At 47.7% G+C, this 19,910-nt stretch overlaps 1 protein-coding gene and 4 pseudogenes across 2 annotated transcripts in view; all 5 read left to right on the top strand.

Moving 5' to 3' along the window:
• Positions 1 to 19,910, top strand: part of LOC149120240 (Ig heavy chain V-A1 region BS-5 pseudogene) — a 198,278-nt pseudogene that overhangs the window by 42,091 nt on the left and 136,277 nt on the right.
• LOC149120243 (immunoglobulin heavy variable 3-23 pseudogene) overlaps positions 1 to 19,910 on the top strand; it is a 393,977-nt pseudogene that overhangs the window by 317,080 nt on the left and 56,987 nt on the right. The gene's annotated exons all lie outside the window — the stretch shown is intronic.
• The window catches only part of LOC100353328 (immunoglobulin heavy variable 3-11), a 226,253-nt gene that overhangs the window by 177,990 nt on the left and 28,353 nt on the right, over positions 1 to 19,910 (top strand). The gene's annotated exons all lie outside the window — the stretch shown is intronic.
• On the top strand, positions 1,145 to 1,676 carry LOC149120246 (Ig heavy chain V-A1 region BS-5 pseudogene; annotated as a pseudogene).
• On the top strand, positions 14,140 to 14,736 carry LOC149120245 (immunoglobulin heavy variable 3-23 pseudogene; annotated as a pseudogene).

Below are 19,910 nucleotides of genomic sequence, written 5' to 3'. Positions count from 1 at the left end.
CTAGACACAGGGAAGGGGGGGGGGGAACACAGGGCAGCTGATACCAGGGCACAAAGCACCACCAAAGGCAGGAATGATTCTGCCCACACCACAGTGGGCTGACTCAGTTCACCACAACACACGACAGGTTCCACAAATAACTAGAACTGAGGTCTCCAGGCCTCCCAACAGAGTGATGGAAAAGGAGGTGGAAATGTGAATTATAGTGAGTTCATCTGTGCCCATTTCTACCATGCACATTCCAATAGCACACAAACCCCACTACCATGTACAGTGTTCTGTGTTCAGGAACAGTTTTAAATAGCTTAAACAATTTTTAAACTTTAAGGCAATGGGTGAATAAGGAAACAAAACATAGTTAACCTTAAAAAATCCTCTTGCAGTCCTTCATCTGTTTAAAAGTGGGCAGCGGGAATTAGGAGAAAATTGGCTAAGTCCCCACTAGGGACACCCGTGTTCCCATCACAGAACTGACTGAGCCCAGCCTCACGGCTTCCCACACTTTTCCCTCATAATGCATCATGGGAAACTGTAGATGACGCTACAAGCAAATGAACCCCTATGTCTGACGTTGGAATTACAGACACAGTTTCTTGCTTCAGGGTTCAGAAAGACTAACTCCTAGGGGTCATAGGCATTTGGGATGTCTGGGGCTGTCAACCCAAAGGCAGAAATCTCCCATTGTCACCTTTTCTGTCCATCTCTACATTTCTGTATCTCTGACCCCTTCTCTCTCTATCACTGTACCAAGGTCTTTCATATAGATGAAAAGGAACTAATGGTTATTTAGATAAATGAGGGACATGATATTGCTAACACTGGATATGAGGGGTACACACATATTAAAATGAAACAAGGTCATTGCTTTCAACTTTTTAAAATTATGATAACATAAAAATTCACATGATCTGAATCGTATCATAGCCATCACCCTACATACCCAGGTCACCACGTCTGCCCTGGGCACATTCCTGTCTGAGGCGTCTGACCCCATGCCTGCTATATAGGGGCAGCACATGCAGATAGGACTCCCTCTGCCCATGAAAACCTGCCCAGCCCTCACCCTGCAGCTCTGGCACAGGAGCTCCAGCCCCAGGACTCCCAGGTGTCCACTCAGTGATCGCACTCAACACAGATGCTCACCATGGAGACTGGGCTGCGCTGGCTTCTCCTGGTCGCTGTGCTCAAAGGTAATGATGGGGAACGCGGGGCACTGAGTCTGGGAGAGGACGTGAGTGAGAGACACAGAGAGTGTGAGTGACAGCTTCCTGATCAGGACGTCTGTGTTTGCAGGTGTCCAGTGTCAGTCGGTGGAGGAGTCCGGGGGTCGCCTGGTCACGCCTGGAGGAACCCTGACACTCACCTGCACAGTCTCTGGATTCTCCCTCAGTAGCTATGCAATGAGCTGGGTCCGCCAGGCTCCAGGGGAGGGGCTGGAATACATCGGAACCATAGGTACTGGTGGTAGCACATACTACGCGAGCTGGGCGAAAGGCCGATTCACCATCTCCAAAACCTCGACCACAGTGGATCTGAAAATGACCAGTCTGACAGCCGCGGACAGGGCCACCTATTTCTGTGCCAGAGACACAGTGAGGGGCCCTCAGGCTGAGACCAGACACAAACCTCCCTGCATGGGCGCGCGGCCCCACCAGGGGGCGCACAAAACGCACTAGGCCAGATTCTGGTCATGCGCAGGCGCAGAGGGAGATGAAGCCCTGGTTTCCTGTGAGAGATTTGGGGTTTCCTCTCCTGTAGCAGTTTTGAGGGAAGAATTCTACTTTTTGATTCTGTCCCTCCTAACTTCAATGACGGATTGAAAGTTTGATGTAAAAGGAAGAGGTCCTAAATGAACAATTTGGTTCATGGACAGCGACTGTGCTCACCAGGGTCAGAGATGTGGGAATATTGAGGACACTATTGAGTCTCTTCCAACCTGACTCAGGACAGCACCCTCAGGGCACTGAAAGCTTTGGACAGTTTCAGTTTTCCCTGTATAACCAGGAACAGCTGAGACAGAGCCGTTGAATTGTTAAAAAGCAACTATTCCACTCATCCCTCTCCTGCCACAACCAGCAAGTGTGCACTGAACCAACCTTTGACTTTACATGTGTGTGATCCACACTCACTTTCTGCAGACTTTAACCCGACCTGCATTTTCCCTTTAATCCTGGTACAGTCTGTGGTCCCTGTATAAACGTCACAGCACTCAGGAATGTACTTGCAGTTCAGCTGTGTCTCAGGCTGAGCTTCTGCAGGCACCTGGGAAGCCTACAGGGACTTCCTCATCCTCTAGGTCCTGGGACCCTCCTGGGGGGCTTCCTGCCAGAACTCCGAGGGGAATTGCCCTGGACATCAGCAGTCAAGGTCATAACAGAATTGAAAGTATTGGGTGTGCACTTCCAGTTTATCTGCTTCTGCTCCAGTGTCGTGGGACCCCCTGCACCTGCTGTGGTTCAGGGAGAGCAGAAAGTGGGACACACAGTGGCTGTGCACTCTGGGGCTGGAGTCCACATCGCGGGGAGCTGTGTCTGTGGCTCCAGCATGATGCCCAGTGTCCTGAGGCTGAATCACAGCTGCAGGAAGAGCCATCCCCAGCGACCATTTGTCCAGAGTCCCTGCTCTTCACTCCATGTCTATGCTGACTGGGGTCATCAATCCATTTGTCATCTTTCATCTATTTAGAGAGGGAGACATCCAGGCTGCATATCAGAGTTCTGGACAGAGCACTTTTACACTATTTCTATACTTGGAAGTGAAAATGCATTCTGAAGGCAGTAGATGATGGATCAGTTAGGAGTCCCCATGAAAAACGTGCGAACGCTATTGCAGTTCCCTGCTCCTGGGTTCCACCTGCCAATCCTTGAATGAACTGGCATTTATTTATCATCTGCATAAAACATTGGCAAACACAACACCAGTATTCAGAGAACTTAATCTGAAGTTGGCCATTTTGTCATTTCCTTTTCATAAATGTTTGATAAATAATAACTGAACATAGACGTGATAAATGATATGTGTTCAAAAATGACTGTATCAAATTGATGGAATTATAAAGTCATTCTTATTGACATGCTCATCACAAAATCCACATGTTCCCATGGTCGAATGTCAGTTTCCTGTGTTGGAATTCTGTAGACACAATATTCTCTTAACCTCTGTCACCATGCTGTACAGTAGATCCCTCAGTGTGTGGATCCTGTGGGACTGAAACTCTGACCTTGCTCCACTGTCTCCTCTGTTACCCCCACACTCAGACTTTGGTCTTCACAATTGTATTATGTCTCCGTGAGTTCATCCTTTTATCCGATGTAACTAGCATCACATATTATCTGTCTTCTTGGACTAGATGGTATACTGTACATTTACTGACACATTATCCTTAGGCATTATTCTCAGCATTATCCAAGTTATCCAAGACATCAGAATTTCTTCCTCTTTACTGCCTTATAAACTTCATGTTAAAATATAACTCTGTCCATTTGTCCATTATCCATCCTTCCTCAAGGCTAATTTCACTGGATTATATGTGTGACCTCTTGAGAATGACGCTGCTTTAATTGAACATGGGACTGCAGAGCTGTTTGCCATAGTGACTGTGGATCCCGTGGTCTCCTCCCTGGGATTTCATATTCCTTCTACCCAGACATGGTGTTGGAGGATCCTGTGATAATTCTATTTCTCAGCTTCTGATGTTTTCCATGAAAGCTTTCCTAATTTACCTGACTCCAGCCTTTACCAGGTTATCTTCTCTCTCTTCCTGCACAACATGTGTCAGCTCTGGTATGTCTGGTGATACTCAGTCTAACAAAGGGATGGGGTATCTCATTGTTTCTCCAACATGCACATGCATGATGATCCCATATAAAGCATTTTTATACGTTTGCCTTTATATATTTTATTTTAAAAATTACAGATATACTTTTACCTCTTTAAAACTTGTATTTGTGTATTTGTCCAAAAAGAAAAAGCAACAGAGACTGACAGACAGTGTCTACTGAATCCTGGGTAACTTCCCAGATGCCATAAAAGAGGAGTTGGGTCAGATCATAGCCAGGTGCATGGAATTCAGTCCAAGTCTCACACATGGGATTAACTCAGATTCTCGCACTGCCCCTCAGAGTGCACATTGGCAGGAATCTGAAACTGGACCCATACTAGGACCTAAACGTCAGCATCCATACAGGAGCAGGAATCCCATGTGATACCTTCAAGACTGCTCCTGTCACCACCTTGTCAGTCACTGCATTTGAATAATTGATTTCTTCCCTTGCGATTCAGTTGCTTGAGTTCATTCAACATTAGGAGATAGGCTCCTATTCATATGTACAGTTATCTTTCATTTCTTTTAAATATCTATTTATTTTATTTGAAAGGCAGTGTTATGGCAAGAGAGAAAGAGACCAACAGAGGGAGAGAGAAGCTTCCATCCACTGGTTTCCTTCCTGAATGGCTGCAAAGGCTGGGCAAGGGCAAGACCGTAGCCAGGAGCCTGGAACTTCCTCCAGTTTCCCACGAGGCTTGAAGGGTACACACACTTGAGTCATCGTTGACAGAGTTCCCTGGTCCATGAGCAGGGAGCTAGATTTGAAGTGCAGCAAGCAGTGTCTGAAGCCATGCTGCTGAGTGATGCTGCATAGGGATGGCAGCTTAACCTGCGGGGCCACAACATTGGCTCCCACGGGTGTGATCTGAAAATACTTTCTCCCCATGTGCGGGCGACTCCTGGTTCTTCAATCACTCTCTTTATTCTGCAGAAGCTCTGTGGTTGGATCCATATTCTTTTGCCTATTTTTGCTTGGTTGCCTGTACTTTGGAGATTTTCAAAATATCATTGCCCAAACCAATGTCAGCTTGCTTTTGTCCAGTGTTTTCTTCTAGAACTGTACTGTCTCGGCTCTTGCTTTTAAGGCATTCCTCAAGTTCACTCTGTTTCTGTATGTGGTATGAGATGACATCATAATTGAATTATTTCAGGTGCATTCAAGTTTCCCCAAACCCAGGTAAAGACAGGACACCCATCCCCATCCTGTGATTTTGTCACCGTTCATTCTCAGAACTCACATTCTCAGAACGTGTTCCTTTATTTCTAGGTTCTGTTCTGTCCCAGGGCTCTGGGTGTCTATGTTATCCCAGCACCAGGCTTGATTTCAGCTCAGATGTGATGAAGCCTCCTGCTTTGCCATCACAAACCTTGATTTTCTTCATGTGAATTCTAGAATTTTCTTCCTTTTCCTGGAAAAAATGTCAGGCTATTTCACAGGAAATGCATTGAATCTGTGAATCACATTGTAGCTTGCCTATTTTAACAAGCTCATTCCCTCAAATCCATGACTACGTCATTCCAATTTACAGGGAATCATCAAATTCCTTTTCACTTTTTAAATTATTATGTATTGCAGAAGTATGAGTGAAGACCCCTATCTTACACCTTACACAAAACTCCACTCAACATGGATTAAAGATCTAAATCTATGACCCTACACCATCCAGTTATTAGAGAACATTTGTGAAACCCTGCAAGACACTGGCACAGGTAAAGAGTTCTTGGAAAAGACCTCAGAGACATAGGAAGTCAAAGCCAAAATTAATAAATGGGATTAGATCAAATTGGGAAGTCTCTGTGTGGCAAAAGAAACACTCAGGCAAGTGAAGAGGCATCTGACAGAATGTGCGAAATTATTTGCAAGCTATGCAACGGATATGGATTAATAACCAGAATTTACAAAGAGATGAAGAAATTCAAAAAACAAAACAAACAACCCAGTTAAGAGATGGGCCAAGACTCAGACATTTTTTCAAAAGAGGAAGTCCAAATTACCAACAGACATAGAAAAAATGTTCAGGATGACTAGTGGTCAGGGAAATGCAAATCAAAACCACAAGGAGGTTTCACTTCACCCCAGCTAGAATGGCTTCATACAGAAATCAACAAACATCAAATGCTGGCGAGGATGTGGGGGAAAAAGTACCCTAATCCACTGTTGGTGGGAATGCAAACTGGTAAAGCCACTATGGAAGACACTATGGAGATATCTCAAAAATCTGAATATAGTCCTACCTTATATGACCCAGGAATCCCACTCCTGGGAACTTACCCAAGGGAAATGAATTCACTACACACAAGAGATACCTGTACCTCCACATTATAGAAATTGTGGGATATGTATGCTATCGAATACTACACAGTGGTAAAAAAAAATGAAATCCAGTCATTTGCAACAGAATAGATGATTCTAGAAAAGATCATAGTTAGTGAAATAAGCCAGTCCCTAAGGGACAAATACCACATGTTCTTCCTGATAGGTGAGACCTAATAGAGCACCCAAAAGGAAATCTAGGGAAGTGATGGCTTGAGCTGCCCTTGTCTTGACTGTCGAGGAACAGTTTTTTGTTTATTTGGTTTTTTGTTTATTTTCCTTCTTACTATTTGTTGAACTCTACTTAACATAGAGTTAATCATATGTATATAAAGTCAATTGAAAAGAGATCTCAGTAAAAAAATAAGAATAGGAATAAGAGAGGGAGGAAGGAAGTTTGTAACTGTAAAGCTGTATAGTTCTGCATACTTTCCTACAGACGTACTTCTGAGGGTACAGTTTTAACACTTGTCACGGGGCTCCAAGTCCCATTAAGCTTAGTGGTAAAAATGCCATTGTAATTGTTAAAGTGATCATATTGAGTGTTAAGGTGAATATATAGGTAGGATTAAGTTTTAAATTGATCAGAGAAATAGGGTCAAGTGCCTGGTAATAATAAGAGATAGAATTAAAAAGGAGAGAATGTTCCAACATGGGAAGCAGTCCACACAGCAGACTCAAAGAATGACAATCGCTTTAAGTAACACTCTGACCTCAGATGCAGCACCTAAGTCTTCCTGGTCTGACTGAAAAGCCCATGAGAACATTTCAGCCAAGACACTGTGGCAAAAATATTCTACATGAAGGTTCTCTGTGAGTGAGACCTGTGGGGAAAGAAGTGGCCATCAAAGAAGGAAGTACTTTTCTCTCAAGGGAGGAGAGAACTTCCACTTTGCTTATGGCCTTGTCTAAATACTGAAAGAGATTGTAGATTCAAAAGGCTTTCATAGCCTAAGCAGCTCATGTCAAGAGCCTCGGGTGGTCACTGATGTCATACGTAAGAGTGTTAATTGTTAAATTAACAACAGGGGCACTGTGCACTAACTCCCCATGCACGACCTCTGTCCTCAATGAGTTGTATTATGAGAGTTAACTGTAAAACCAGTTCTCAGTGTGTGTGTGTGTGTGTGTGTGTGTGTGTATTGTTGAAATCTTCACTTAGTATAGAGTTGGCTTCTGTTTACAAACTAATTGAAAATGAATCTTAATGGAGCATGGGACTGGCAAGGGGAGAGGGAAGAGGAAGAGGGGTGGAATATAGGTGGGAGGGTGGGTATGGTGGGAGAAAATGTATTCCAAAAGTTGTACTTATGAAATTTGTATTCCTTAAAAATTTTTCAAATATTAAAAATTAAAAAACAATAATATTGTTATGTGGACATCATTCACCCGAATCCTAAATTGCCTCCAAGGTTTTTGAAGTGTTTTTGATGCTACAAATGTAATTTTTTAGAAAAGATTCTTTTATTTATTGAAAGTCAGAGTTACAGAGAGAGAGAAGAGACCCAGAGAAAGAGTTCTTCCACCTGCTGGTTCACTCCCCAGACGACAGTGACACCAGGAGCTAGGAGTTTCTTCAGGGTCTCCCACTTGGACACAGAGGCCTAAGCACTACGACCATGCTTTTCTGCTTTCCCAGGTGCATCAGCAAGAGACAGAATGAACGACGAACACACAGCACTATGGGATGCAGGCAACACAGGTGGAGGATTCACCTGCTACACCACAGTGACGTTTTCTGCATTTTCTGCACTTTTGTTCTCAATGTACAATGTACCACTGATTTTCACAAATGGCATGAGGTAGTGGAGTATATTTTTATCCATCATTTCCTGCACATGCTGTCATCCCTGTGTTGGCAGTTTGTTTCTGATAGCACTTTCCCCCAGTCACACATGCACTGTGCAGACTCATGCCCTTGCCCAGATGCAGTGGGAGGTGAATCGCTGGTTCCTTCAGGAAATTGGGGTTTGTGGTCCTGTAACGGTTTCCTACGTTCCAATCTGGATGGATGATTCTGTCCCTAACACCGATCACAGAGCAGAAGTTTTGGTATCACGGGAAGACGTCACATGAAGAAAATGGAGTTGTTTCTGCAGGAATGAATGACATCTTTGGGGTTCCCAGCATCTGAGACCTGAGGGAGCTCTGGGCACCCGGGGAGGCTTTTCCAGCCCGAGTCACGGAAGAGCTCTCCGTAGTATTCTCTGATGACGTCATCTGGGACCCTGCTGAGAGTCCAGGGGCAGTGTAGAGCCGGTCAGGGGCTATGAATGCTGCAGTGTTTCACATCCATGCCCTCCCCTCCTGCACAGCTGGCCCCTGAGGGGTGAGCTGACCCCGTGCTCCTGTTCCCTGGGGCTCCCGTGTCCATTCTCTACAGCTGTGCCCTCGTCTCCCTTTACTTCTTCACCCTGAACTCACAGGTTGAGGTCCACGTGGTCCAAACCCCAGGTCAGGGATTAACCTGCAGCTCAGGGGTGGCTCAGGCTGTGGCTCCTAGAACTCCTGCTTGCTCTTCCTCACTCACATCACCTGGGATCCCCGGACCTGCTCTCATTTGCAAGCAGAGGTGGCCGTTGGTAGTGCAAGGGGTCAGACTCATGGAAAACACTGGGTGTGGAGAGGTCTTGTTCCCCACACTCTGCTGGCCTTGTCTCCATCTCAGGGAGACCAGCAGGTGGGACAGCCCAGTGAAGTCTGCACTAGAGTCCAGGTGGTTCTGGACTGTGTCCCTGTGAGCCCACCAATGATCCAACCCTGGAGTTGCATCCCTGCTGCATGAAGGGCCTGCCCCAGAGACTCTTTGTCCAGAGACCCCGACTCCTTCCTCCAGGGACTGCCCGCACTTGTTCTCAACCGTGCTCCTCCTTCTGTGGAAGCAAAATTGTCCTTGCTTTCTCTCAACTCTATCATCACCAGGAATGAACAAATTGTCTGCTCCTCACCAGGATAGCTGCATCAACCCCATGTGTTTACTAAATGTCTCCTGCAAAAATGCAATTGTTCACTCATGTAGGATTCTTACAGAATCTGTTGCAATTCTCTCAGCTGATATAGAAATGACTATTTCTGAGTTTCTACATCTAAATTCAGAGACACGTGTGACTCTATGTTACAGGTGGGAACAGGGGAGTGGCTGAGTGTTTTTCTTTGACTCTTTTATTCTGCCTGTTAGTACCATCATGCAGTAGCCCATAGGGAGGTGTATGGAGCAAAAAGGTTTATTGAGCTCACAGCTGTAGAGGCTGGAAGTCCAGGACCATACAGTGAGAATGTTGTGTTATCAGGCATCATAACACTGTGAACAGAGATGGGAGGGACCCCATCCCCACACAGGACGTCAGACGAGACCAGGGTTGACTCTAGCAGCCCTGTGCTCTGTGACTCTAGCAGCCCTGTGCTCTGTGCTGTAGCTATGAAACCTATGAAAACCTGCCCAGCCCTCACCCTGCAGCTCTGGCACAGGAGCTCCAGCCCCAGGACTCCCAGGTGTCCTCTCAGTGATCACACTCAACACAGATGCTCACCATGGAGACTGGGCTGCGCTGGCTTCTCCTGGTCACTGTGCTCAAAGGTAATGATGGAGAACGCGGGGCACTGAGTCTGGGAGAGGACGTGAGTGAGAGACACAGAGAGCGTGAGTGACAGCTTCCTGACCAGGCCGTCTGTGTTTGCATGTGTCCAGTGTCAGGAGCAAGTTGACGAGTCCGGGGGAGGCCTGGTCCAGCCTGGGGGATCCCTGACACTCTCCTGCAAAGCCTCTGGATTCGACTTCAGTAGCTACTACATGAGCTGGGTTCGCCAGGCTCCAGGGAAGGGGCTGGAGTGGATCGGAACCATTTATGCTGGTAAAGGTAGAACATACTACGCGAGCTGGGTGAATGGCCGATTCACCATCTCCAGCAACACCAGGTGTCTCTGCAACTGAATAGTCGACAGCCCCGTACACGACCACGTATTTCTGCGCAGTAGACACAGAGAGGGGCCCTCAGGCTGAGCCCAGACACAAACCTCCCTCAGGGGAGTGCGGCTCCACCAGGGGGAGCACAAGACGCACTGAGTCCAATTCTGGTCCTGCTCAGATGCAGAGGGAAATGAAGCCCTGTTTTATTTAGGGAATTGGGGTTTCCTCTCCGGCAAAAGTTTTTTTTTTTTTTTGACAGGTAGAGTGGATAGTGAGAGAGATAGAGAGACAGAGAGAAAGGTCTTCCTTTTGCCGTTGGTTCACCCTCAAATGGCCGCCGCGGCCGGCGCACTACAGCCGGCACATCGCACTGATCCGAAGCAAGGAGCCAGGTGCTTCTCCTGGCCTCCCATGGGGTGCAGGGCCCAAATACATGGGCCATCCTCCACTGCACTCCCAGGCCATAGCAGAGGGCTGGCCTGGAAGAGGGGCAACCGGGACAGAATCTGGCGCCCTGACTGGGAATAGATCCCGGTGTGTCGGCGCTGCAAGACAGAGTGTGACCCCCTGCACCTGCTGTGGTTCAGGGAGAGCAGAAAGTGGGACACACAGAGGCTGTGCACTCTGGGGCTGGATTCCACATAAACGGGGAGCTGTGTCTGTGGCTCCAGCATGATGATCAGTGTCCTGAGGCTGAATCACAGCTGCAGGAAGAGCCAGTCCCAGAGACCATGTGTCCAGAGTCCCTGCTCTTCACTCCATGTCTATGCTGACTGGGGTCATCAATCCATTTTGAGTCTTTCATAAGTATTAGAGAGGGAGACACCCAGGCTGCATATCAGAGTGATGGACAGAGCCCATTTACACATTTACCACACTTGTACTGACAATGCACCCTGGAAGACAGTAGATGATGGATCTGTTATGAGGCCCCATCACCAAGGTGGGAACACTGATGTAGTTCCATGCTCCTGGGTTCCAGCTGCCAAGCGTTGAGTACACTGCCTTTATTTATCATCTCCATAAAACATGGCCAACACAACACCAGTATTCAGAGATCTGAATCTTCATGATTGGCTATTGTTCATCCTTTTATCCCACGTAGGTAGCATCACATATCATTTGTCTCCCTGGCCTGGATGGTTAGCAGAGTGTACTTTTACTGACATATTATCCTAGGCACATTTTTCTCCAGGAACATTAAAGTTGTCCAAAATTACAGAATTTCTTACTCTGTACTGCATATAAGCTTCCTTTTAAAATGAAACTTTGTCCATTTCTTCATTTTCCATTCTTTCTTCCATGAGATGTCACTGGATCATATGTGTGAACTCTTTTGAATTATGGTGCCTTAAATGAACAAGCAACTACAGAGGTGTTTGCCACACTGACTGCAGATCACATATACACCTCCCTGGGATTTCATATTCATTGTCCATGCAATGGTGCTTGAACATCATGTAATAATTCTATTTCTCAGTTTTTGATACTTTTCCATAACGGTTTTACTAATTAACATGACACAGACTTGTACCAGGGTTATCATCTCTCTCTACCTATAAAACATGTCAGCTCTGGTATGTCTGGTAATAGCCATTCTAACAGGAGCGATGGGATGTCTCATTGTGCTTCTAACATGGACATACATGATGGTCCCAAATTGATAGCATTTTATATGTCTGTCTATATATCTTCTTTTAATAATTTATAGATGTAACATAAATTTTAAAATTCATCATTTTATTGGCGGCTCACTAGGCTAATCCTCCACCTGCGGCACCTGCACCCTGGGTTCTGGTTCAGGTCGGGTGCTGGATTCTGTCCCAGTTGCTCCTCTTCCAGGCCAGCTCTCTGCTGTGTCCTGGGAGTGTAGTGGAGGATGGCCCAAGTGCTTGGGCCCTGCTTCCGCTTGGGAGACCAGGAGAAGCACCTGGCTCCTGGCTTCGGATCAGCTCGGTGCGCCGGCTACAGCGGCCATGGGAGGGTGAACCAATGGTAAAGGAAGACATTGCTCTCTGTCTCTCTCTCTGTCACTGTCCACTCTGCCTGTCAAAAGAATTTATCATTTTACTTAAAAATTTGTCTGTATGTATTTGTCAAAACCACAAAGAGATGGAGACTGACAGTGATCTTCTAACTCCTGGGTCATTTCCCCAATGGCTACAAAAGATTCATATGGTCAGGCAATAGCCAGGTGCTTGGAATTCTGTCCAGGGTTCCCACGTGGGACTGCTTGGAACCTCACCTACGGCCTCCCAGGGTGTGCTTAGTCAGGAATCTGAAACAGGAACAACCTAGGATACAGCACTAATCATTCTGATATGGGAGGCAGGAATCCCTCAGGCTCACTCCAGTGCTGCTCCTGTCTCCACCTTATCATCACTGCATTTAAGGAATTGATTTCTTCCCTTGGGATTCAGTTGCTTGAGATCATTCAACATTAGGAAAAAGGCTCCTAATCATATGTATAATTAATCATCAATATATTTTAAGTATCTATATTATTTTAAAGTCAGTGTTATAGCAAGAGATGACGAGACCAACACATGGAGAGAGAAGATTCCATCCACTTGTTCACTTCCTGAATGGCTGCTAACACTGAGGATGGCTCAGCCTAAAACCAGGAGCCTGGAATTTCCTCCAGCTTCCCAAGGGGCTGGAAGGGGACAAACACTTGGGTCATGATAGACAGTGATCACCATTGCACTTCCTACCTGTGTGAGTTCAAGCTTGTGGACTGCATGTATAACTAATGTCACATACTGTGTGTCCACATGTACCTGGATCATTTCTTTTAGTATGTATGCTCCAGGCAGACCCACATTTCCTAATGACAGAACAATCTCATTCTTAATATTGAATAATATTTCATATCCAAATGGGAAAGGATCAATTCACTGTTTTATGCACACTTGCTTTTTTGTAGACTGAACTACTGTGAACAAAGCTGCATAGCTGAACCCAGGACTGTGGGTGAATTGTGACTCAGTGACTTCTATCCAGTGCTTGAGCTGAACTCAGAGTCATGGTTACAGAACAGGGAAGAGGGGGAACACAGGGCAGCTGATACCAGGGCACAAAGCACCACTCACAGGAAGGAATAATTCTGCCCACACCACAGTGGGCTGACTCAGTTCACCACAACCCACGACAGGTTCTACGAATAACTTGAACTGAGGTCTCCAGGACTCCCAACAGAGTGATGGAAAGGAGGTGGAAATGTGCATGACACTGAGTTGATCTGTGCCCATTTCTACCATGCACATTCCAGGAGCACACAAACCCCACTACCATGTACAGTGTTCTGTGTTCAGGAACAGTTTTAAACTAAGGCAATGGAGGAATAAGGAAACAAAACATAGCTAACCTTAAAAATGTACTTGCAGTCTCATCTGTTTTAAAGTGGGTGACAGGCATTAGGACAAAATTGGCTAAGTCCCCACTAGGGACACCCGTGTTCCCATCACAGAACTGACTGAGCCCAGCCTCACGGCTTCCCACATTTTTTCCTGATAATGCATAATCAGAAAATATAGATGACGCTACAAGCAAAGGAGCCCCTACCACCGACGTTGGAATTACAGACACAGTTTCTTGCTTCAGGGTTCAGAAAGACTAACTCCTAGGGGTCATAGGCATTTGGGATGTCTGGGGTTGTCAACCCAAAGGCAGAAATCTCCCATTGTCACCTTTTCTGTCCATCTCTACATTTCTGTATCTCTGGCCCCTTCTCTCTCTATCACTGTACCAATGTCTATCATACAGATGATAAGGAACCAATGGTTATTTACATAAATGAATGACATGACACTGCTAACACTAGATATTAAGGGTACACACATATTAGAATGAAACAAGGTCATTGCCTTCAACTTTTTAAAATTATGATAACATAAAAATTCATATGATCTGAATCGTATCATAGCCATCACCCTACAAACCCAGGTACCACATCTGCCCTGGGCACTGTCCTGTCTGGGGCGTCTGACCCCATGCCTGCTATCTAGCGGCAGCACACGAAAACAGGGCCTCCCTCTGCCCATGAAAACCTGCCCAGCCCTCACCCTGCAGCTCTGGCACAGGAGCTCCAGCCCCAGGACGCCCAGGTGTCCACTCAGTGATCGCACTCAACACAGACGCTCACCATGGAGACTGGGCTGCGCTGGCTTCTCCTGGTCGCTGTGCTCCAAGGTAATGATGGGGAACGCGGGGCACTGAGTCTGGGAGAGGACATGAGTGAGAGACACAGTGAGTGTGAGTGACAGCTTCCTGACCATGTCGTCTGTGTTTGCAGGTGTCCAGTGTCAGGAGCAGCTGAAGGAGTCCGGGGGAGGCCTGGTCACGCCTGGAGGAACCCTGACACTCACCTGCACAGCCTCTGGATTCACCATCAGTAGCTACCACATATGCTGGGTCCGACAGGCTCCAGGGAAGGGGCTGGAGTGGATCGGAGACATTTATGCTGGTAGTGGTAGCACATACTACGTGAGCTGGGTGAATGGCCGATTCACCATCTCCAGCGACAACGCCCAGAACACAGTGACTCTGCAAATGACCAGTCTGACAGCCGCGGACACGGCCACCTATTTCTGTGCAAGAGACACCATGAGGGGCCCTCAGGCTGAGCCCAGACACAAACCTCCCTGCAGGGACGCGCGACTCCACCAGGGGGCGCAGCAGACGCACTGAGCAGACTCAGACCCAGGACCAGATGCAGTGGGAGGTGAATCGCTGGCTCCCGTCCGGAAATTGGGGTTTGTGGTCCACTAAAGCTTTCCTACGTCCCGATCTGGATGGATGATTCTGTCCCTAACACCGATCACGAGCAGAAGTTTTGGTATCACGGGAAGATGTCACATGAAGAAAATGGAGTCGTTTTGAAGGAATGAATGACATCTCTGGGGTTCCCAGCATCTGAGACCTGAGGGAGCTCTGGGCACCCGGGGAGGCTTTTCCAGCCCGAGTCACGGAAGAGCTCTCCGTGGAATTCTCTGATGACATCATCTGGGACCCCGCTGAGAGCCCAGGGGCATTGTGGAGCCGGTCAGGGGCTATGGATGCTGCAGTGTTTCACATCCGTGACCTCCCCTCCTGCACAGCTGGGCCCTGAGGGGTGAGCTGACCCCGTGCTCCTGTTCCCTGGGGCTCCCGTGTCCATTCTCTACAGCTGTGCCCTCGTCTCCCTTCACTTCTTCACCCTGAACTCACAGGTTGAGGTCCACGTGGTCCAAACCCCAGGTCAGGGATTAACCTGCAGCTCAGGGGTGGCTCAGGCTGTGGCTCCTAGAACTCCTGCTTGCTCTTCCTCACTCACGTCTCCTGGGATCCTGGACCTGCTCTCATTTGCAAGCAGAGGTGGCCGTTGGTAGTGCAAGGGGTCAGACTCATGGAAAACACTGGGTGTGGAGAGGTCTTGTTCCCCACACTCTGCTGGCCTTGTCTCCATCTCAGGGAGACCAGCAGGTGGAAAGCCCAGTGAAGTAAGCACTAGAGTCCAGGTGGTTCTGGACTGTGTCCCTGTGAGTCCACCAATCATCCAACCCTGGAGCTGCATCCCTGCTGCATGAAGGGCCTGCCCCAGAGACTGTGTGTCCAGAGACCCGACTCCTTCCTCCAATGACTGCCTGCACCTGTTCTCAGCCATGCTCCTCCTCCTGTGGAAGCAAAAATGTCCTTGCAACTCTCAACTTTATCATCATCAGGAATGAACAAATTTTCTGCTCTTCACCAGGATAACTGTATCAACCCCATGTGTTTACAAAATGTCTCCTGCAAAAATGCAATTGTTCTCTCGTGTAGGAATCTTACAGAAACTGAAGCAATTCTCTCAGCTGATGTAGAAATGACTAATTTGGAGTGGTTCTGTCTAAATTTGGAGACAAAGGAGAGTCTCTGTTTCAGGTGGGAACAGATGAGTGGCTAGTATGTTGCTGTGCACCCATTTTTTTTTTCCACATGTTGGTTCCATAATGTAGTACCCCAGAGGGGAGGTGTGTGGAGCTCACAGCCGTAGAGGCTGGAAGTCCAGGATCAGACAGTGAGAATGTTGTGCCATCAGGCATCCTAATATTGTGAACATCATACAGTGTTCAGGCATCCTAATATTGTGAACACGGATGGGAGGGACCCCATCCCCACAGAGAACTTCAAACGAGACCAGGGCTGACTCTAGCAGCACTGTGCTCTGTGCTGAAGCTGGGGACCCAGGAGGTCTACTGTGATCTCCTCCATAGCAGATTCCCCAGAAATGAACAAAGCCCACTAGGCCTCACTCGCAGAGCTCCCCCACTTCTCCCACGGTCACCCTGGAATCACTCCAAAACACGCACACTTTGAGGACACACTCTGCCACAGGCAGAGGAGGGAGGTTTCCTTCCACACGCATTGTAGGCCTGATGACACAGAACCTGTTGTTCAGGATGAAGCCAGTTGTGTAAAACAGGTATTTTGAGACTTTAGAAGACTCAGGGCCAGTTTTAAACACAGCTCATGCAGACAGTCCTTTTGTTCCTTTGGGATACAGGCTACTGATCATACGTTCTATATGAAAATAGTTACTTCCATGTGTGTGTAGGCTGCTCACGTCTCATCGGTCCACTTGCAGTAGAGAAGCTCTGTAGTTTAAGCAGCATCATCTGAAAAGGTTTTCTTATGTTGCCTGAACTCTGGAGATCTAAAAGGGGAATCATGGACAGACCACTATCAGGGAGATTCTGCCCTATGTTTCCTTCTAGTAGTTGTACAATGGACTTTGCATCTGATGTCAGATCCTGTTATTCCATGCTTTCCATGTAAACATCCAGATCGTGCACCCCCTGTCAGTGCTGTTACATTGGGGCCATGCTCAGCACTGATGCTGTGAGGACAAACCACTTCCACCCCGACGGGCTGCTCCCAGCATTCTCTGTGGTCCTGTTCAGGGCACTGGAGACCTCAGCTTCCTCCATGAGGCCCTGATGTTGAATCCACTCATGGTGGGAGTCGTCACTGGATGCACTCCCCAGAGACGATGTCATTCCACGTCTCCCAGGCACCTGTGCTAGTTTTACTCAGTGGTGGTCAGTGTGGGGGTTGCCGGGGGCAAGGACACCTCATCAGACCTCCTGACTCAGTGTTCTGCTGCAGGCAGTGGGGCCCCAGCTGTGTGGCCCTTCCACCTGTCCTTACCCTCCTGCACAGCAGAGCCCACCCCTCCACCAGGTCCTCTCCCTCCTGCTGCTGGACCCTATCCCCACTGTCACTTCCCCACGTGCCATGGTTCTCCTCCCCAGTCCTCAGCTTTGGGGGTGGAGCCATCCCCTGAAGATGCAGACTTCTGTGTCTTGGGGATCAGTGCTGGCACAGTGTCTGGGGTGGACTCTGCTCACGAACATTTTCTACAGGATTTCACCAGGACATTGGTCATGATGGTTCCCTCCTGCAGGTTGATAACTTTCTTACTCAGTGGACACAGAGGAGCAGGGTCTGGGGTATTGGGGCTGAGGATGCTGTTCCTGCAGAGCCGTGAGCAGAGCCAGCACTGCTTGGTGTGTGTGTGTGGTCGCTCCAACTGAGCAGCTGAAGGCTGCATGTTAGGTGGACCTTACCCTCCATACTTGATGCACGGAGCCTCCCATCATGCATGTGGGGACCTCACCACCCAGTGATGCCATTGAGAGGGGCTCTAAGGAGGGACAAGGACATGAAGGTTCTGCCTGCATTGAAGGGACTATGAACATTAGAGAGACCCTCCCATACATTTGTGGTTCCTGGGGCTGCAGGAACAGGAATCTGGTGTTGGGTGCCAGAGTCACATGTGAGACCCTTGCACTCCCTTGGGGGAGGTGCACATCTTAAACAATGCAACTTTCATTTTATTATTTACCTTATATCCATTGAATTTGATAACAGCGTTAAGATTAATGTGTTGCACATTTGTGCAAAATACAATATACTTACTCTAATTTATTTCAGTTTTACTATTATCAGATTTTCAGATATTTTGGTTAAAAACTAATAAAACTTCATTCACCTGTGCTCTACAGGACCTGCAACCTCAGGGCCTTCAACTTCTGCCCCTGGAAACCTACATGATGCTCAGTGCTGAACTGGATGAAATCTGTTGTGAAGGAGCCCAAAGGGGCTCAGGCCTTAATGTGACTGGAGGAGGTGGGCCAGGGCTGGGTGACACAGGAGCAGTGGACAGCACTGTGGGATGTCATATTTGCTCTTGGCGTAGTTGTGATGAAGAGTGAGAGAGGCACAGGTGAGTCGCATCGCACTCACCACACACTTTCAACATGTGGGGCTGCCTCTGTATCTATCACAACTCGACAGCATTGGGAAGCAAATTGCCCAGCAGAGAAATTGTGAAGAACAGACAGACATTGGCACGTGGAACACCACACTAAGATGCACCTGCATGAAACCTAGTCCCCTGTGCATCTCTCTGTCAAAAACAGAATCCAGCCAAAGTGCTCCATGTTCATGAACTTACTGTTGTGAAGGAGGTCAATGTAGTGGGAGATGGGACTGCAAATGTCTAGACATGGCACCCTCAGATCGCTTGGACACATCCTTCAGACTTCATATTCCCTGTAAGCAACAGCAGGATTTTTTTAAAAAAGATTTATTTTATTTATTTTATTTACTTTATTTATTTAAAAGACTGAGCTACAAAGAGAGGTATCACTCATGCCAATATCACATTTCTGTGCTTGTGCAGACACAACACAGGGGCAGGCACTGTTGTGCAGTGAGCTGAGCCCTTGTTGGGAGCCCACACACTGTGTTGGAGTGATGGCTCAAGAACCAGCCTCTCCACCTCAGGCCCTGTGTCTGGAGGGTAAAAACGTAAAGGGGGGGCCGGTTCTGGGACATAGTATGTTACAGACCAAATCTGCAGTACTGGCGTCCCACAGTGCACCGGTTCAAGTCCCAGCTGCTCTACTTCCAATCCAGCTCTCTGCTACAGCCAAGGAAAGTGGTAGAAGACGGCCCAAGTCCTTGGTTCCTTGTACCTGCATGGGGATCTGAAAGAAGCTCCTGGCTCCTGGCTTCCATGTCGCTAATGTCTAGCAGTTGTGACTAATTGGAATGTGAACCAGAGGAAAGATGATTGCGCTCTCTCTGTGTGTCTCTCTCCATTTCTCTCTCTCTCTCTCTCTCTCTCTCTCTCTCCCTCTCCTTCTCTCTGTGTGTAACTTTGACTTTCAAATAAATAAATAAATGTTCAAAATATAAATTAAGGGCCCGAGCCAGGGCTCACTTGGCTAATCCTCTCTCTGCGGTGCCGGCATCCCATACAGATGCCAGGTTCTAGTCCCAGTTGCTCCTCTTCCAGTCCAGCTCTGAGCTGTGGCCCAGGAGGGCAGTGGAGGATGGCCCAGGTGCTTGTGCCCCTGCACCCACATGGGAGACCAGGAAGAAGCACCTGGCTCATCTATTCGGATTGGAACAGCACTGCCTGTAGCTGTCAATGGGGAGGGAATAAACAGAAGGAAGACCTTTCTCTCTGTGTCTCTCTCTCACTATCTATAACTCTGCCTCCAAATACATAAATATATATTTATATAAATTTTGTAAAAATGACTGAAATGCTTTTCTGTCCATAATCTCACAACAATTTCCAGGTCTCATGGCATTAATCGACTACTTAAGACGCCAGACACCCTCGTCTGCCCTGGGCACTATCCTCTCTGAGGCGTCTGACCCCAAGCCTGCTATATAGGGGCAGCACATGTAGATAGGGCCTCCCTCTGCCCATGAAAACCAGCCCAACCCTCACCCTGCAGCTCTGGCACAGGAGCTCCAGCCCCAGGACTCCCAGGTGTCCACTCAGTGAGCGCACTCAACACAGATGCTCACCATGGAGACTGGGCTGC

Source organism: Oryctolagus cuniculus, chromosome 20 (genome assembly GCF_051225735.1).
Source record: "Oryctolagus cuniculus isolate XC-2025 breed Fujian yellow rabbit chromosome 20, ASM5122573v1, whole genome shotgun sequence".
In the NCBI taxonomy this organism is placed as follows: Eukaryota; Metazoa; Chordata; class Mammalia; order Lagomorpha; family Leporidae; genus Oryctolagus; species Oryctolagus cuniculus.
This window is presented reverse-complemented; position numbering and strand designations above follow the sequence as displayed.